This window comes from Dermacentor andersoni, chromosome 3 (assembly GCF_023375885.2).
Source record: "Dermacentor andersoni chromosome 3, qqDerAnde1_hic_scaffold, whole genome shotgun sequence".
Taxonomy (NCBI): Eukaryota; Metazoa; Arthropoda; class Arachnida; order Ixodida; family Ixodidae; genus Dermacentor; species Dermacentor andersoni.
The window spans coordinates 170784714-170804058 of record NC_092816.1 but is presented as its reverse complement, the minus strand read 5'-3'; positions in this window follow the sequence as shown (position 1 = coordinate 170804058).

Sequence of the window (19345 nt, the reverse complement as noted above, 5' to 3'; positions counted from 1 at the left end):
TGTTGCATTTAAAAAAAAAAAACTTAAATTCTAGTGACTGTTGGTTTCGAATTATTCATTTAGGTTCTCAATTCTTTATCAAAATTGACCAAAATCGCAAATTTTCAGGAACCTAAACTATCAAGTTTAAAACTATGTAACTCAGCAATGAAAAATGCTATCGCAATTCTGTGAATTCCACCTAATAGTACATCTACACCGGACAAAATTTCAATGTTACACGTGAATCTCCAAACATTTAGCATTATGGAAATACGGCTTTCGCAGAATCCTTGTAGACAACGTAACCAATTCACGTTAGATATGAATTGACACACCAAATTTGTCCGCTTTGACTGCTATAATAGATGCCGTTTACTGAACAGCGACATGTGTGCTTGTTGCACAGCTATTAGTTGGTAAACATACTGTTTTTATCTTTTTTTACTTTCGAGTTTTTCAAAATATTTAAACAATATTCAGGCCCTAAATCAAAATTCCGCTTCCAACAGACACTAGAATTTAACTTTCTCTCTCAAATGCAACAAATTTCATTAAAAGCGACCCGGGGGTTATCACAAAAAAGCGTTTTAGCGTTTTACATGTATTTGAATAGGCCGCGTCGGAGTTGGGCGCGAGCTAAAGCTTCCTCTTAAACAATTTGTCTGGGGATCAAATACATGACTAATAACTGCATTGTCATTACTAAAGATGCTGCAAACGGATTCTTGAACACTGCGCACTATCAAAACAAGTAAAATATGTATATTTTTATAAATGAATATGCTTGTATGTGCCAAAAATTGTGTCCAAAATAACCGATATCAATGCTTCCGTGTTTTTTCTCTATTTAATAAGTAAATAAAATATCACGCGAATTTTAGAACTATATCAGTTCGAAACCAGCAAGGCAATGCATGCCGCTGATATGAAAAATGTAAAGGCCATGTGTCAGGAGTGACAATCATAAAGAAAGAAAGAGGACGAGGAAGAAGGAGTGGAGCGAGCGGGTGGAGCCGCCATCTTGGAGAAGGGGCTCGCGCAGGGAAGGACGTGGTGGCCGGGCGCAGCGTTCCAGGGGAAGACGGCCGGAGATCGCCTCTCTGGGTCCTGCCCCAGTTCCTCGGCGACACATCGACGTCCCGCCCGAGTACCAGGCTCGGCGAGCAGTTGTCCGACGTCCCCGGAATTACCGCTGACCCGGACCTACCCGCCAGGACACGTCAGCGTTTGTGCCGCTGACCGTGGACGCGCGGAGGCTGGCTACAGCCAGTCACTGTCCCGTCCGGAGAACTACGCGGGGCCGGCGCGCACCGGGAGCGCCAGCCGGCACGAGCCGCGCTCTGCCGGAGCGCGACAGCCCATCAGCGACCGTGCCTTCGTCACGTCGGCCGGGGCATCGGTGACGCCGGACACTAACAACGACTGACGACGACCAGATCGCATCGACGGACCACAGACCGGGGGACGTCGATACCCGCGTCGAACAGAACCGGTACTGTAAGCGCCCCTACTACAGCGAATGGACGATCGCCTCACAGACGTTTGCAAACGCGGTAGTGTGAGCGAAAAGCTTAGGAAGGGAGGACGCATTCTGTGTGCAATAAGTGTCAAAAGTTACGGTGTGTTCCTGTAGTTAAAAGTCCATATTGAATGAATGTTACGTGTGCTGCATCTTGCGTTCGTGTGTTCCTTCCGCCCGCTGAAGCAAGCGTACCAGGCGTTAACGTACGCGTGACAACATTGGCGAGCCTGCCAGGATCCCTTTAACTTTGTCACGTGCCTCGGTGTGTCTTGAGCAGCGGAATGGACCTTGAACGTTTGATGACGGCTGGGAATGCCGCGGGCATGTCGGCCGAAGCCATAATAGCACTGTATCATGAAGAACAGAAGCGATTAAGAGAAGAACGCGCAGAGGCGCGAGAGGCTGCGAAGGAAGCTGAGGAGAGAGCGAAGGATGCGGACGAGCGTGCGTATAGGAACTTGATGTTGGAAAAAGAGCTTACGGAAAAGAAATTACAGCTGCGCATGAGTAACAGTGGAGAAGAGGCAGGAAATAGGAGCTCAGACGTGGTACCTCAGAGAATAACAACAGTGTGTCCCCAAAAGCTAATCGCCCCCTTTGACGAAAGGCGAGATGACTTAGATGCCTATATACAGCGTTTCGAGCGAATAGCAACTGGACAAGGCTGGCAGAAGAGTGACTGGGCGACGGGATTGAGTATGTGTCTCGTGGGGGAAGCATTGGCCGTGTACAGCCGGATGTCAGCGACTGAAGCCCTAGATTACGACAAGGTAAAGAAGGCTCTCCTGCAACGCTTCAGACTAACGGCCGAAGGTTTCCGGGATAAATTCCGAAGCTCCAAGCCACACGATAACGAGACAGGCCAGCAATTCGCCGCTCGAATCTCCAGCTACTTTGATCGTTGGTTGGAGATGGCTAACATAGAGAAGACATTCGAAGACTTGAGGGACAACATGATTGCAGAACAGTTCCTAGCATCATGTCATCAGGGCGTGGCAATATTCCTGAAAGAGCGCAACTTGAGGACGGTGGCGGAACTATCTGAACACGCCGACCGCTATTTAGAAGCCCAAGGCCAAAAGAATTTGGGAAAGGGGAAGGAAGATAAAAAGACACCAGATGAGAGAGAACAGACTCGAAGCACAATCAAATGTTTTATGTGTGACAGGATAGGGCATCGCGCTGTGAATTGCCCCTTGGGTCGTACTCGCAGTTCGACGTTGAAGTGCGAGGGGTGCGGACGGCATGGGCATACAATACGAACCTGCCGAGCTAAGTCAGAAAAGAAGACTGCCTGCATTGTTGCGAGCGAAAATCCCATTGCTGTTGACAGTACGCGAATAGAACAGGAGGAGGCCAGCGACAAGGCAAGTGCTGTCACGACGGCTCCGAGGTCAGAAGACCCGGAAACCTCGATGCCAGTAGTAGTGGGAATGCTGCAGGGACGAAAAGTGTCGGTACTAAGAGATACTGGGTCTAACATTGTTTTGGTAAGACAATCCATGGTGCCGGAAAGAAATATCACCGGTACAGAAACGCCAGTTCGATTGGCGGATGGTACAGTACGGCGAATGCCTATGGCTCGTGTGTTGCTTTTGACGCCTTATTATTGCGGTTGGATTGAAGCCCGATGCGTCAAAGAACCGCTGTACGACGTCATTCTTGGGAATGTGCCAGGAGTTAGAAGAGTGGATGATCCAGATCCCCTCTGGAGTTTTCCGAGTATCCAAATTACAAGTAGGACGGAGCATGAATCCACCGAAGCCGGTGGCAGAGACAACAAAAGAAGTTCGGATCCGTATAACGGAGAAGCTAGCATATTGTCAGTCGAGGAAAGCACAAGGAACCAGTATAGGAAAGATGTCCGTATGAAGAATACTTCAGGCACCGCCATCGATATAACCGCGACGGAAATGAAGAAAAGGCAAGAAGCGGACAGTACGCTGCGACATTATTTTGAAATTTTAGGGAAATGGATTCAGAATAAGAAGAGCCGGGTCGTACATAAGTTTGAGAAGGTTGGAGAATTACTGTACCGAATAGCCAGAACCCACGATGGAAGAGAAACACGACAGCTAGTAGTGCCAGCGAGTTTACGAAGAGCAGTCCTCGAGTTAGCGCATGACACTATAATGGCTGGCCATCAAGGAGTAAGAAAGACGACCAGCCGAGTATCAGAAGAATTCTTTTGGCCGTGCATGCAAAGTGACATTAAACGGTTTGTGCGATCTTGCGACATATGCCAGAGAACCACACCAAAAGGATTGGTATCAAAGGTACCTCTAGGGACTATGCCTATTATTGAGCAACCTTTCCAGAGGGTCGCAGTGGACATTGTAGGCCCTATTAACCCAGCATCAAATAAAGGAAACAAGTACATTCTCACGATGGTGGACGTTTCCACTAGATATCCTGACGCTGTACCATTAAAAATGGTGGACACGGTAACAATTGCTGAGGCTTTGGTAGAAATGTTTACTAGGTATGGAGTCCCGAAGGAAATACTGACGGATAGAGGAACCTATTTCACATCAGAATTGATGACAGAGATTTGCAGACTGTTGTCTCTACGACACCTCTTGACGACGCCATATCACCCCATGTGTAACGGGCTGGTAGAAAAGTTCAATGGCACGCTCAAGAGCATGCTACGCAAGGTGTGTCAAGAGAAACCCAAGGAATGGGATCGCTATTTACCTGCACTCTTGTTTGCGTATAGGGAAGTGCCGCAGGCTAGCACTGGATTTTCACCCTTCGAGTTACTCTATGGCAGAGCGGTGAGGGGACCATTAATGGTTTTGCGGGAAATGTGGTCGAACACGAAATTGAAAGAAGAGCAAAAGTCCTCGTATGTCTATCTATTGGAATTGAGAGATAGGCTAGAAGAAACCTGTCGCATCGCCCGAGAGAGTCTTACCGAAGCCCAGGCATCGTACAAGAAATATTATGATAAGAAAAGCAGGAAACGAGTTCTTCAGGTTGGGGACATGGCACTGGTGCTACTTCCGAATGACACCAACAAGCTCACCATGAGTTGGAAAGGACCATTCAATGTGAGCAAGAGAGTAAGCGATGTGGACTACGAGCTACAAATCGGAGAAAGAAGAAAAGTATTTCACGTCAACATGCTTAAAAGATACGAGTTGAGACAACCAGAAAATGTAGAGGAAGTTGCAGCAATGGTCATCACAGAATCAGACACCGAAACTCCATACGAAGCAGAAATCCCTACGTACAGCAGCAAGAAAACAATGGGTCGAGAGAAGGTGGTGATAAACCCTACTTTAAGCGAGGTGGAAAGAGAAGAAGTGCAGACCGTGCTAAAAGAGTTTGATGAGATCTTCTCGGATCTCCCGGGCAAGACGACAGTGCTCAAGTGCAGCATTCGATTAACAACTGACAAGCCAGTCAACGTAAAACAGTATCCTCTCCCTTTAGCGGTGCAAGAGGACATAGATAACGAAATCGGGCAGATGTTAGAATTGGGAGTTATCGAGCGTTCCACCTCTGCGTACAATGCGCCTCTGGTGGTGGTAAAGAAGCCCGACGGGTCAAACAGAGTCTGTGTCGATTTTCGGCGCCTAAATAAGGTGTTGGTGGATGATTCAGAACCAATACCACGAGTGGATGCGGTTTTTGCGAAGGTTGCCAAGAAAAAGTTTTTTTCTAAGCTGGACCTAACTAAAGGGTATTGGCAGATACCCCTTGACGAGGAATCGAAAGAAAAAACAGCCTTCTCATGTGCGCGGGGGTTATTTCAATTCAAGTTTATGCCATTTGGACTCAAGACTGCTGCACAGACGTTTACTAAACTTATGCGAATAGTACTTCAGGGACTGCACAATGTGGAACACTATATAGATGACATCTTAGTAGCGACAGATACTTGGAAGGAACACTTGGAAACGTTGCAGGAAGTGTTCGATAGGCTTCGCGCGGCGGCGATCACAGTTAAGCCGAACAAATGTCAAATTGGGTTCCATGCAATTACATTCCTTGGTCACACGTTGGGCATGGGCCACGTCGCGACCCATACAGACACCTTAGAGAAGATCCAGAGTGCTCCTAGACCAGTGAATAAGAAACAGCTGAGATCCTTCTTAGGGCTTACAGGCTACTATAGAGAGTTTATCCCTCAGTACGCGGAGATAGTGAGTCCCCTTACTGATCTCACGAAAAAGAATGCTCCGAATATATTACCCTGGTCAGAATGTCATCAACACGCATTTGAACGATTAAAGAAATGTATGGCGGAACCTCCGGTTCTGAGGGCACCGGATCTCAAGAAAAAGTTCGTTCTGCGAACAGATGCATCGGAAAGATGTGTAGGCGCTGTGCTGTTGCAGGAGGCTGATGGTGTATTGCACCCTGTCCTTTATGCAAGCCGAAAGTTGAATGACCGGGAAAGAAACTACGCTACAGTAGAAAAGGAATGTTACGCTTTAGTGTGGGCTGTCAAACGATTTCATATTTATCTATATGGGACTCAGTTCGTTGTGCAAACTGATCATCAGCCACTAGAGTATCTAAACCGCGTAAAGCACAACAACGCCAAAGTCATGCGCTGGAGCCTAGTGTTACAAGAGTATGACTTCTCGGTGCAGTATATTAAAGGGCGAGACAACGTGGGTGCGGATTTTATGAGTAGAGTGATCTTTTAGGAAGCCAACAGGTGCCGCTACCAAAGTAGAACAGTGCTGCGTGAATGGTGGCACCGTTGACATTGACGTAGTGTTAAGACTCAGCAGAAACTTGCGTGATGTGCGTGTGGGTGCAGTGAAGTGCGGTGGAGTGCAGTGAGGTGTGAAGGAAGAAACGGCGAAGAGAAGTTATATGTGATGTAGTGCAGTGAAGTGAAGTGCAGTGACGTGTGAACGAAATAGTGGCGAAGTGAAGTTATATGTGGTGTGGTGAAGTGGAAGTGCAGTGTCCGTGTACATGCAAGAGGTGACGAGCAGTGAGGGAAGTTTTCGCGGAGCGAAAACTTGGAAAACAGGGGGGCCATTGTCAGGAGTGACAATCATAAAGAAAGAAAGAGGACGAGGAAGAAGGAGTGGAGCGAGCGGGTGGAGCCGCCATCTTGGAGAAGGGGCTCGCGCAGGGAAGGACGTGGTGGCCGGGCGCAGCGTTCCAGGGGAAGACGGCCGGAGATCGCCTCTCTGGGTCCTGCCCCAGTTCCTCGGCGACACATCGACGTCCCGCCCGAGTACCAGGCTCGGCGAGCAGTTGTCCGACGTCCCCGGAATTACCGCTGACCCGGACCTACCCGCCAGGACACGTCAGCGTTTGTGCCGCTGACCGTGGACGCGCGGAGGCTGGCTACAGCCAGTCACTGTCCCGTCCGGAGAACTACGCGGGGCCGGCGCGCACCGGGAGCGCCAGCCGGCACGAGCCGCGCTCTGCCGGAGCGCGACAGCCCATCAGCGACCGTGCCTTCGTCACGTCGGCCGGGGCATCGGTGACGCCGGACACTAACAACGACTGACGACGACCAGATCGCATCGACGGACCACAGACCGGGGGACGCCGATACCCGCGTCGAACAGAACCGGTACTGTAAGCGCCCCTACTACAGCGAATGGACGATCGCCTCACAGACGTTTGTAAACGCGGTAGTGTGAGCGAAAAGCTTAGGAAGGGAGGACGCATTCTGTGTGCAATAAGTGTCAAAAGTTACGGTGTGTTCCTGTAGTTAAAAGTCCATATTGAATGAATGTTACGTGTGCTGCATCTTGCGTTCGTGTGTTCCTTCCGCCCGCTGAAGCAAGCGTACCAGGCGTTAACGTACGCGTGACACCATGAAATTAGCAAGCTGAGGACGAATATTCTAATGAAACTTTGTTATTCAAGAACCTTGTTTGGATTCTTATACATATGCATCGGCCAGTGAAAAATCTCAATGACGCTGTCATTTGTTCCAATGTATTGCGCAGGAGCAGCTGTCACCGGTCGTGTATCGTGGGTAATTGCACCGAAATTATAGCCGCAACAGAGAGCACGTATAAAAAGCAGGAGTTCTGCAAAATAAACGAGGGCGAGTCAAATGAAAGTCAGCCAATGTGAATATATGACAAACGGGGTACTTTTTTTAAATGTAGTCTCCATGATCATTTAGACATTTGTCCCGTTGTCTAACGAGTCGCGTGATTACCGTCTCATTAAATTCCTTGGGTTGCTGCTTCAAAAAGTCTGCAACTGGCTCTTTCACGTCATCGTCCGACACGAATCTGTTTCGCTTGAGCTGTTTTTTTTTTTTTCAAATGTTCCAAAAAGTGGAAGTCGCAAGGCGACAGCTCTGGGTTGTATGGCGGATGTTGCAGCGTTTCCCACTTGAACATTGCCAGTTTTGTATTAACCACATCAGCGACGTGGGGACGGCATTGTCGTGGAACAAGATGACCCCATTCGTCAATTTTCCACGTAATTCGTTCTTGATTTTGACACGCAGCCAATCTGGCGTTTTACAATAGCGAAACAAATTGATAGTCTCTCAAGATTTAGCAAATTCTATCAGTTATGGCCCTTGACGATCACAAAATAAAAGTCAACAACACCTTTGCGGCAGAAATGATGGCCTTTCCTTTCTTGGGGGTGGTGAATTCGAATGTTTCCACTGTAAGCTTTGCTGTCGTGTTTCAGTCTCGTAGAAGTGGCACCATGGTTCGTCCCCGATCACAATTGGAGACAAGAAGTCGTCACCCTTATTGTGATACCGGATCAGATGAGTCAAGGCAGCGCTGAACTTCTCCATCTTCTGGCGGTAGTTCAAAATCTTGGGCAACCATTGCGCACGCAAGAGCGGATAACCGAGATGTTCATGAATTATGGCGTGAACCGAACCGTGACTGATGTTCACACGCTCTGCCAGTTCATCGATGCTTATCCTCCGTTCTTGTCTCATCAGCTCATCAACCTTCGCAATTTTGTTAGGGGTGATTGCACGATGGCTTTGGCCCGGCCTTGGATCGTCTTTGCAACTTTCACGTCCTTCTTTTAACCGTTTGCGCGAACGCTTCACAGTGGCCAATGAAACGCAATGTTCAACGTACACGGCAGCCATACGGCGACTAATTTCTTTTTGGGAAATACCTTCAGCTGTCAAAAACCTCAGGGCACCACGCTGCTCAACTTCTAGAGCGTCCATTATGTCCATGTCAATTATGTCCAACCATGTTCAACCCAGTGGATGACAGCATTAAACAACCTTAATACTCACACCTGCGTGTCACTTTTGTAATAGAGAGATGCCTCTGTGTCACGTGCATGCCTCGCAGATAATGGACCGAACAATTATTGCGCGGGGTGGGTTGGCTCGCTTTCATTTTACTCGCCTTCGTACATTAGAAATGCGAAGATACAGTGGAATACACCAATGCGAAGATACAGTTTGATAAAAGGCAAAAAATTGTCGCTGGAAACAAAGTTCACTGCAGGTATACACATAACCCCGCAACAAGATATATAAATATACGTATAAGTCTCCAATAAATCTACGTATCTAAAAAAAAGTCACTGTATACAATGCGTCAAACAAGGCAAATGAACATGTTGCGCAATTAGAGATTCACAGAATCCTAGATCCCACCCCCATTCCATCCACTCCCCCCGATGTGTCGCGGGCGACAGAAGTAGGCGCGCTTGCTCCCCGTTTTTCTCTTTTGCGCACATAAGACTGAGCCACCATAGTCGTCTTACCCATTCCACCCCCCCCCATCCCCCTCCCTACGCTTTCATTCCCACATTCAGCATGCGGCGCGCGGTCACGATGTTATCGTCCTTGGACTTTATACGAAACATGAGGGTGACGGCAACGGCAGTAATGCGCCTGGAGTGTTCATATAATTGCTATCGCAATACTATATAATAAAACTATCCGGCAACTGAAGCGTCCCGTGGCCCATTACTGTCCGCAAAAGAAGTAGGAAAATCGAACTTTCACGATACGACAATTCGCTGCGCCACAGCAGTCTTTTTTTTTATTTTGTGGGGCTGGCGCACCGAAATAAAAAAGCGCAAAGTATGTTGGCCACAATCGAATGTCTACTTATCGAAAGAATATCGAAAGAAACGTGAGACGCTTGGTCCACCGAGAACCATACGCATACTGCTCGGTATCCTACACTGGCGAGACAAGACTTTCCGGAGAGGTTACGCTCAAGCGAACGCGGTGCAATCCGTCGAGTCCCCACAGTGATGACAGCGAGCGACGATAGTTTCTTTTTCTCGTCTGCTAGCCAGAAAGTGCCCAAAACTATGCCAGGCGAAAGTCCACTCGGCCAGAGAAAAGCGAACGCGCACCGAAGTGCGCCGCGCGGTGGTGGGAGCAAAACGAGAAAAACGCATGCGCTCTGGCAGCCTCTGGCAGCCCGCGGGTAGGGTAGTGAGGACAAAAAAATTGAAGAGGCTCAATGGGTCCTCGCGAATAAAAGTCGAAGTAGAAAAAATAAATAAGAACGTAGTTACCTTGGCTGACTTTAGTGTCTTTGACGCGGATGCTTTAGCGTAGGCGAAAAAAAATATTTTTTATGTGTCATGACGGCACAAATTAACCACCACAACGCTTCATCTCATCCGACCTCGCTGCTGGCTTTGTCAACTTGTCTGATAGTGTGTTGATTTGGCTTGTCTCGTTGTATGGTCCGATGCAAGACCATAGAATAAAGAACCAGTAAGACTTTAGAAAAGTCAATGCACCTTTGGCGTCCAATATTTACAGTAACATAAAACCCACAAAGTTCCGCAATTGAAAATATAAAGCACAACTTTGGAAATGTCAATGCACCTTTCACATCAAAAGTTTATTAGAACTTGTTACCCATAAATTTCGGAATTGATATCCATGCGCTGCGTAGATTCCGCGGCCTCTGCAAGATGCCGTGGCGAGCCCGTTCGCCATCAAAACGCCCTTGAAACTTTGTGCTCGGATGGGGCTGCTTGGCGTTATGTGACTCCCGGTGCATGGGCGCTGCCGTGAAATCCAGCCCAAGTTCGCAAGGTTCGCGCTGAAATGTCTTTTCGAGCGTGAAAAAGACACTCTAGAGAAAATTCAGAATGATTTCCGGCACCGGGGATTGCTTGGGTGGGCGGTGCATGGACAGCACGAAAAAATTTCGGGGGGGGCTGAAGCCCCATAAGCCCCCCCCCCCCCCCTGGCTACGCCCCTGCTGAACACGGATGTTATCACCGCTGCACTGGGCGATCGTAGAATGTGACATGTCATTCATAGGATTCTCGAAGCACACTCCCCGAGAAAACGCTCGAATTCGCTTTCTCTAACTACAGGCGAAGTACTAATGCACGGACCTTTACACAGATGCATCCAAGTAACTTGCGGGCGTGTCTTATAACGCAGTTGGCCCATCATTTTCCGAGTCAGACAATCTTAACCCACTGACCAGCATCTTTACGGCTGAGGCCTCTGCGTTATTGTTGGCTTAAAGAACATTATGGAAATAAATTTAGAGAACGCAATTATATGTACAGATTAATTAAGCGTAGTTAAAGCATTAATGTCGCTACCAAAGGACAGAAATGTTCTAATATTTGAGCCATATTCGCTTCTGTGCACCACTTAGCAGCTGAACAACGCAGCGCAATAAAGCGGGTTCCTGTCCACAGACGCATTCAGGTAATACTCTTAGCGATTAATTCACAACATCTGCACCAACGAAAACTCGCAATGCTCCCATAGATGTCACAGGTATATATTTGAAACCTTTCCTGCGAAGAAAACTGAGCAGCTATTGACAACACCTTTTGGATTCTCAAACATGTAATAAGTTTCAAATAACTAAACCACAATTAGGCATTTGGCCATCAACAACGAAATCACAGGAAGCTGATGTCCTCTTAACTCGATTGAGTATAGGACACACGTACGGCACACACGACTACTTGTTGAATGGTGATAAACCTCTGATCTGTGGCAAATGTAGTGAGAGGTTGACGGTCATCCACGTCTTACTGGACTGCCGGGAAGCAGACGCTGACAGGAAAAAACACTTTCCTCCAGCGTACAGACCACCTTTCCTTCTTCAACCAGCAATGTTTGATAGTGATGAACCACTATTCAACACAAAATCAGAATATGATATTTGGAATGAAGTCCGCTTACTACATGTTGTCAGCGCAAATAATTCGTAGTGCAGCCTCTCTTGAGAAGCCAATGTTGCGGTGGTAGCTTTATGGATGGCGCACGCCTCCAGGCCCTTACTCTCGAAGAACACTGATGAGGCCAGTCGCACATTTTAGTATATCACCTTTGAAGCACGTCTTTTATTTTCGCCTAATATAGCATTGCACGCACTATGTATCATTTCATAATATTATTTACACACACATTTTACGCATTTTACAGCGAATGCTTTTAGTCCATTCTACAGACGCATCACATATAGACCCTGACCACATTATCGACTTCACCATGTCCATTTTCTGGCTCTCGTTGACCTTCTTTGTTCATTGCGCCATAAAACCCCATTATTCATTTTCTCCATGTGCGCATGCTTCTCAAAAAATGATTAGGTACTTACATTTTGTGCCCGAATTTTAACCCAGTGCTGCGTCGCTTTTGCAATAAATAACTGTGGAGGACCACCTATCGGAAGCCGCTACTCAGGGAAGGTAAATTGCTATGAAGTGCGCGATGTGAGCAACTCCTCACCTCTGGTACGCTGAACGGCCCCGGCGAGATCCAGTGCGTCGAATCTGGAGCCGTCTTTCGGCCGCTGCCACTGAAAAGGTCTGACAAAACGGCCTCACGTCCTAGTCCTGTCTTTGCGAGGGCCATCGCATTGCTTGCTTGTTCCTTCACTTGTGGTGCTTACCCACTATGCGGGATTGGCCCAGGAGCCGGCAGTTAACGGTTACCGTGAAGAGGGAGGGAGAAAAACTAAAAGGAAAGTCAGGATGAGGTAGAACGTTTGTAATAATTAAGAAATAGAGCTACCGGGCTGATACCACAATAAAAATAAATGTGTTTAGATTTAAACAGCATATTTTGTAGTACTTTTGGTGGTATTAGAATAACTTCCAACACACAATCGACGATTTCATGAGCTATCATCTTATTGATTTCGAGAATTTACATGGTAGCCTTCTCGTGTCACAGAGATAGTCGCAAATGGCCACCAAGACGTTCCTGTGGGTAAAGCCCAATGAGAAGCCATGAAGTAAAGGATATTTTGAGCATTCAAATAATACCGAATTTTTTAAATGAAAATTCAGATTTCTTACTGTGACTTTTAGATTGACGCCATGTTAGTAGAAAGACGTCAATGTGCTAAGGTTCCTGAGAGGTAGGAAACAGAGGGGACGGTGCCAGGTGAACCCTGTAAGGCAGAAATTTGATGGTGGGATGGAACAGAGTAATCTTGTTATAGAGATTTCTATTTTACCTGTGCGACACAATTTATTGTCCAGTGACCACAGCAAATGATTAAATTCCGCCGTTTCGATATTCACTTTTGTAGAATCCTGCTGTGTATAAAATTTTCTAAACCTTGTCACAAAGACATAAGCCGAAATAGGCATAACGGACATAACTGGTCCATTACGAGATATCCGCGCCAGTGTGTCAGCCATTTCATTTGAGAATGTACAGCGATGGCCTGGAACCCATACCAATTCCATCAGACGTCAGTTTGGAGGAGTTAATGATTTTAATGTATTGGCTACAGTAGTGTCTGAAGATGAGAGATGTAGCAAAAGAGACAAAAAAGCAGACGAGGGTCCGGTTAGCTGCCCTGCACTAGGCGTAAAGGAAAGGGGAAGAAAAACAGGAAAAGAGGAATGAAGTGATCACTCTGTGTAGCAAAGCGCCGTGACTCCAAAGTTCCATAACTGGGGATGGCATTGAAGACATCTGGGATGACCCAAAGGCCAGTGGTCGTTGCCCGAATAGGAGGCTGCGGGTCAGCCAAGGTGCTTACTCGAGACATGCAAGTACTGGATTAAGATAATCCAGCACTTGCACTTCGCTCACGATGTATGCAACTTGCTTAAGAGTATGCGAACGGTATTTATGAGGGATCGAAGCATCACAAGCACTTGCCAGTCTTCTTTAGGCAATTTATCGGGAGTCGGCGCTGCGGACTCTACCACGGTGCGCTGTATCCTTTCATGTGACTGCGACTCCGGTCGTGGATTCAACTTTCACTTCAGCTGTCACCTCGCCTGTGGCTTTCGGTTGTGGCTTCGGTTGTGACAGCGGCTGTAGCGTTGGTAATGCGGGCCAAGCTTTCAGTGTTGGTGTTTTACGACTTGACTCCACCAAGCATAGCGTGCAAAGGAAGAGAAGTTGCGAATGTGCCGCGCTCTTCACAAATGCATACGCCTTATGTGAATTCAGAAAGCGACGTTCCGGACGCCTTCAAACGGCCGCAACAGCTTCCCGACGAAACGAACGGTCTCCCACCACCTGCATGAAGACCGCCATTTCCTGTTTCATTTTGGGCAGTGCAGTTGGGGCATTTGAGAACCATGGCTACATAGGAGTCTGCCGCGTGGGGCTCAGCGTAGTGCGAGCAAACTGTCGTAGTCTCGCACACAGCGCTCACGTGTCCTAGCCTCATTCGATGGCGACATTGGAGTGGCCTTTGGATAAATGGTCGCACAGGAGTATGCGCATGGGGCTCAGCGCAGCGCGAGCAAAGTCTTGTAGTCTCGCACACAGCGCTCAAGTGTACTAACCTCATTCAATGGCGCGCCATCGAAGAGGCCTTGGGATAAATAGGATTTGGTGTAAATCAATAAGTCTGAGCGAGCCACCCTGAAGTGTGAGGGAAGAGGTTCGCCCGTGAGTATTACCTTCCGAAGCGGGCTGTCCCGAGTCGGAAACCATGAGTTATGGCGAAGTCATCAACAGCTGGCTTCAATAGAATGGGGAAGTCAGCGCTGGAGATGGAGACGTCAACGTCGTAGATGCCACCAGTAGTTCTGTCACTGTCCAGTGGACTATACGAGCGGGTCTTCATTCTGTCAGTTTGCTCAAAGTCCTCAGAGCAGTCTGATTTACAACGTTCATAGCGAAGACCTTTTTTTTCCGTGCATTCACTCTGATGTCCGTGACTTAATTTCGCCTCACGCTTCGAGCAGTACCGAGGTTGTTCAGTCACCGCAGGTTGTGGGAAGCGATTTCGGGTACAAACAGGATCGTACTGACTGCAGCATTCCGGGTTGGTCCCACTGTCGACGCGCTTGAAGACAGGTAGACCCTGTAGTTTCTTCCTTTCGCTTTACGGTTCCTCACAAGCTGAAAGTCGTGATCTGAAAAGGCCTCACTGCTGAAACAACAGACACTGGTATCGTCACGGTAGGTGTCGCTATGGAGGCCGGTCCACTTCCTAGATGCAGCCACCGCTGAAGTCGCCAGCAGAGGCGCGGGAACGTCAACTTGCCTCTGTGCCACAACACATGGCGGCTTCCCCGAGTTATGCACAGAAATCAGGCGAAAACAGCTGAGGTAGAGAAGTAGCGTTCTGGTTTGGTGTCTAGGAATATAGCTCAATCCACTGCGGTGGATTGGCATGAAACGGGCGGGAGTAGTTAAAACTGGAATAATACTTATATAGAATTCTCTAATGTAACTAAAAATTATATTAGATGAATACAAATCGTCAATATCAAAGTTCAGGCTATATCATTTTTAAATTTGAAGTCAATATCTTTATGTCCATATTGAGAAAAGTAAAATGCTTAAATTAACATGGCAGCCTCTTTCTTTCCCTTACAAAATTAAATATGGCACCACATTGCAGTCATTCATTCACCACATTCAGGGTCACCACATTGCAGGGGAATTATCACGGATCAGAGATTAGGCAAAATTGAAATATATCTAAACGAGACGGTGGTCCCTGCTATGGAGCGGGAGTGCACTCGGCCGCTAGCCCAGCATGGTAAGTCGCCGAATGAACTTGAGCTCAAAACTAGTTCACCAAATTTCCGGGGTCAAGATGGCTCTATTAAATAGTTCATTTAGTATTTGGCAGTGGAATTGTAGGGGGTTCAGTCATAAGAAGGCGTCTCTGCAGCAGTTTGTCAGAAAGCATGGTGTGAAACCTCAAGTTATCATGTTACAGGAAACACTGACGTCTAATGTGACCTTAACGGATTTCAAAGCGGAAGTTAAGGATAATGAACAGGGCAGAGGACTCGCTACTCTCATTAATAGGAGGTTGCCGTATATCAGACATGATCTTCACATGGCGGATTGAAAGATTGAATACGTTTTGGTGGAGGTGGTTTTAGGTCGGCAAAGGTCATGTCAGAGGAGCGTTTACCTGCTTAACCTGTACAGTGGCCCCCGGGACACGAAGCAGAGTTTCAAATCTCTCTTGACCAAGGCAACCATTCCGGCTAAGGATGCACCGTTGCTTATTGGAGGGGACTTTAATGCACCATATCATGTGTGGAAGTATGTATATAGCACTATTAAGGGGGAGAGACTATGGCAGCAGGCATTAGACTTGAATTTAAATCTGATTACAGACCCTTCGTCAATATCCTTCGTATTACAGACCCTTCGTATCCCACAAAAAGTGGCACGTCGACATGTAGAGATTCGACACCTGATCTCACTTTTGTTCGGGGGGGGGGGGGGTGGATTCGTCCTGGTCTAATTCTAATATAGATTTTGGTAGCGATCATTACATACTTATGATTACTTTCCTAGTGGCTAATAAAAAGGAGCGCACATTCAGGTTGGTTGACAGGGATGCATTTAGGAAACGAGGAGCGCAGAGAATCAAAGATGAGGGAAATGAGTTGACTTTGTAACAGTGGACTAGTCCCCTTAAAGTGACGTTGAGGCGTCCACTAAAAAGGTTCAGACCTATATTGACACGGAACACATGGATAGTCGCCTGGCGCATTTGTTGGAAGCGAAACAGTCGATGTTAGCGAGATGGAAGAGTCGGAGATTGAATAGAAGGCTTAGAAAGCGTATAGCAGTGTTTATTCAGGAAATTGAAGACCATTGTCGGGTACTGGGCAAGCAGCAATGGGATGAAGTATGGAATTCTATTGATGGTCGCATTAAGAGGGGAGGCGCCTGGAGTTTGCTCAGACATTTACTAGATGAGACAAACACTAAATCTAATCAGCGGACTGTGATAGGTAAGCTGGTCCATCAGGCGTGTCGGGACTCCACGGAGCAGGAGTTGCTGAAAGATTTGATTGAGAGCTACCTTCCGTTGGAGACCTGGCATGATACCCCTGACGTGATTTTGGAATATAGTGGGGACGAAAAAGCAGCTATGGATGAGGAATTTACTGAAAGTCATATAAGGATCGCGCTGCAGAATCTTAATGGTCGATCGGCATCAGGGCTGGATGACATTACGAATAAAATGTTACGGGATTTAGACGACGGGTCAATTGAGTTCGTTACGCGGGAGATCAATTGCCGATGGAAGGAAGGCTCTTTCCCGGAAGAGTGGAAACTTGCAACTACTGTTCTGATACCCAAACTGGGGAAGGCCATAGGGCTTGAAAATCTCAGACCCATTTCTCTGTCATCGTGTTTGGGGAAAGTTGCTGAGCATGTCATTTTAAATAGGCTAACGCGTTACGTTGAGGGCAATGGGGTCTTTCCGCACTCGATGATAGGATTTTGGCCCGTCCTCTCAACTCAGGATGCTATGATCAGGATTAAGCATCAGCCCTTTGACCGGCGGACAGGGGATACTAAGGCACTAATTGGACTTGATGTGGAAAAAGCTTTCGATAAAATCCGACATTCTTTCATCCTACAGGTGCTGTCGGACTTGAATATGGGGCAGCGGCTTTTCCATTTTGTCAAGGCTTTCCTTATGGATAGAAGGACATGTCTCAGGTTTGGGCAGGTAAAGTCGGAAGTCCTTAAATTGGGTTGTTGTGGTACTCCGCAGGGATCCGTACTCTCGCCTATGTTATTCAATCTGGCGATGTCGAAGTTGGTTAATACGCTGAATACTGTCAGGATATTCGCTATTCTATCTACGCGGATGGCATTACTATATGGAGTGTCGGTGGTAGTGATGGAGAGCTTGAGGCTAGGCTACAGAAGGTGGTAACGCTTACGGAGGAGTATCTGGGTCTCATGGGGCTCAAGTGCTCCACTACAAAGTAAGAGTTGTTGATCTTCAAATCTAAGAAGCTAGGTCGTAGGCCGATGGGTTGGGCACCGGAAGTTGAGCCTTGCATTAGAATTCATACTAGGGAAGGGTCGGTGATACCCAAAGATGAAGCAATCAGGGTCCTGGGTTTTGTACTTGAAGCGAACGGATCGAACATTAGAACCATTCAGCGTATTACCAAGAAGACGGAGGAGGCCATAAGACTTATAAGAAGGATCTCTAAGAGGCATAGGGGTTTAGGAGAAGATGGTGCGATGCGCTTAGGTCACGCATTTATTATGTGCCATTTCTCGTATGTGGCAGCTATGCTAAATTGGAATAGGGTGGAGAAAAATAAATTGGAAACATTATTCGAAAAAGCCGTCAAGGCTGCGCTTGGTCTGCCTATGACTACGTCAAACGATATGTTTTTATGACCGGGTTTGCATAATACTTTAGATGAAATTGCCGAGGCTCAGCGTACTGCAAAGAGGGAGCGGTTGCTAGGTACACCAGCGGGTAGGTATATTTTAGAGTCAATTGAAGAATCGGTGGCTGTGTCGCACGATAGGGCGCCCGTACACGAGTTGAACGTGAACCTTAGGGCAAATATCATGGTTCATCCTTTTCCGCGGAATGTGCACCCCGTGCACAATGTAGGGAGGCGGGTCGCGAGAGCTAGGGCTTTGTTGCGAGAGGCAAAGGATCAGGAGGAGGAGTGTGCGTTTGCTGACGCCGCATAGATTAATGGTAAAAATGCTTATTCGGTGGTGTTGGTGGATGGCAAAGGGAGCGCTAGAAATGCCGCTTCCATTTATACCAAAGATCCGGGGGTTGCCGGAAGAAGGGTTTTGGTGTTTAGTGACTCGCGATCTGCGATTAAAGCCTTCTCGAGAGGACTTGTTGCGGAACCGGCTAACAGACTGCTGCAGGGCAGGGATAACACTTCGCAAACAGTTACTTGGTTCCCGGCGCATATGGGGACAGTGGAGCGAGCCCCGCGTAACCTCAACGAGGTGGCGCACAGGGAGGCACGAGGATTAGTATGCTGTGTACTCCCTGAAGGGGCTGGATCTCCCGCTCCTGAGTACAGGAACCAACTGTTAACCTACAACATCACCAAGCACTATTACTTAGGGCGCAGGGCATCCCGCCTGCCACATTATAAATTAAATAGGCCACAGGTGGTTACATTAAGGCTTCTGCAGATACGAACGTACCCTAACCCGGTCATCATGAATAAAATTAATCAGGACTGCGGGGTTTCAGTCTATTGTAGTAAGTGTGGGGGTTTGCTCGATTTAGAACACATGCTTTGGCGCTGCTTGGCGTTGGCCGGTGATGGTTCTCGAGGTGAACAGTGGTGGCAGCGGAAGTGCTGGCGGACCAATTCAGGGCTGTCCAGAGGGCCCGTGTGACGGCAGAGGGGCTGGGCCTGTCTGTACCGACGTGGGAGCGGCCCGCATCAGTCCGAGACTGATCCTTCAGGACCCAAATAAAGTTCTTCATACCATACCATGCCACATTGCAGTGTCCTGTGCCGACGCCCTAAGGGACAGTATCAGGAAGCGTAATAACCACTCCAAGTTGGCGAAGGGGACCTTCCAGAAGTCATTTTCTGTGCACGTCGAACCTATGACACTCTAAAAGAAAATTTTCCATAGTTTCAGCTTCGTTCCTATAAAAGCATTGAGGGGAAGGTGTGAAAGCAGACCGGCAGGAATAAAAATTTAGCATTGGTGTT